We start from the raw sequence: 1323 nt of genomic DNA, 5'->3' as shown, positions 1-1323 counted from the left end.
GTTGTGAGCCACCATGTGGTTGCTGGGAATTGAACTCAGAACCTTTGGAAGAGCAGTCGGTGCTCTTAACCACTGAGCCATCTCTCCAGCCCCGCTTTGTATTTTTTAATACAACGTTTTGTCCTTTTACCCAGACTCCTGGACTCAAATGATTCTCTGCCTTCTCTTCTCAAGTGTTGAGATGACCAGAGTCTAAAGCGGTGGCTCTCAGTCTTTGTAATGCTGCAACCCTTTAATGGAGTTACCTCGTGCTATAGTGACCCCAACCTTAAAATTATTTTCACCGGGCAGTGGTGGCCCATGGCTTTAATCCCAGCACTTGAGAAGCAGAGACAGGCAGATTTTGGAGTTCAAAGCCAGTCTGGTCTACAGAGTTCCAGGACAGCCAGGGCTACACAGAGGAACCCTGTCTTTAAAAAATCAAAACCCAAAAACAACAACAAAGTTATTTTGTTGCTACTTCATAAGTATAATTTCACTACTTTTATGAATCATAATGTAAATATCAATGTACAGGATATCTCATATGGGGCCCCAAAGGGGTTGGGACCCACATGTTGAGAACTGGTGTAAGGGTTTTTAGGTACATTGTCTCATTTAAAGCTCATGGCAACAATACATAGTGGATAGTCTTCCATTTTGTAGGTGGAAAATTTTATCTAGAAGCATGGGTTCCTCACTGCTGTCCAGTGTTACAACAGAGGCTGTCTAAGAGGAGAACAGAAAATAAGCCTCTTGCTTTGGCCCAATGGAGATTGTTGATTATCATGGTAGAGTTCAAAAGAAGTTCTTCATAGCTCAGATCAGAGAGAACTTGGAAGAAAGACAATGAGAGTGAGAATGTCAGGGGGCTAGAGAGGTGGCTCAGTGATTTTCTCTGTGTAGCCCTGGCTGTCCTGGAACTCACTCTGTAGACCAGGCTGGCCTCGAACTCGGGAATCTGCCTGCCTCTGCCTCCCAAGTGCTGGGATTAAAAGTCTGAGCCACCAGTGCCCGGTTCCTTTCTTTTCTTCTTTTTTATCTCTTTTTCTTTTCTCTTCTCTTTTTTCTTTCTTTTCTTAAAGATTTTATTTATCTGTTATATACAGTATTGTGCCTGCATTCCAGAAGAGGGCACCAGATCCCATTATATAGATGGTTGTGAGCCACCGCGTGGTTACTGGGAATTGAACTCAGGACCCCTGGAAGAACAGCCTTAATGGCTGAGTCATCTCTCCACCCACCCACCTTCACCCTCACCCTCCACCCATCCCCATCTCTCCTCCCACCCATCTCCATCTCTCCACCTGTCCTTCACCCTCACCCTCCACCCATCCCCATCTC

Source organism: Mastomys coucha, unplaced genomic scaffold (genome assembly GCF_008632895.1).
Source record: "Mastomys coucha isolate ucsf_1 unplaced genomic scaffold, UCSF_Mcou_1 pScaffold5, whole genome shotgun sequence".
Taxonomy (NCBI): Eukaryota; Metazoa; Chordata; class Mammalia; order Rodentia; family Muridae; genus Mastomys; species Mastomys coucha.
Note: the sequence above shows the minus strand (reverse complement) of the source record.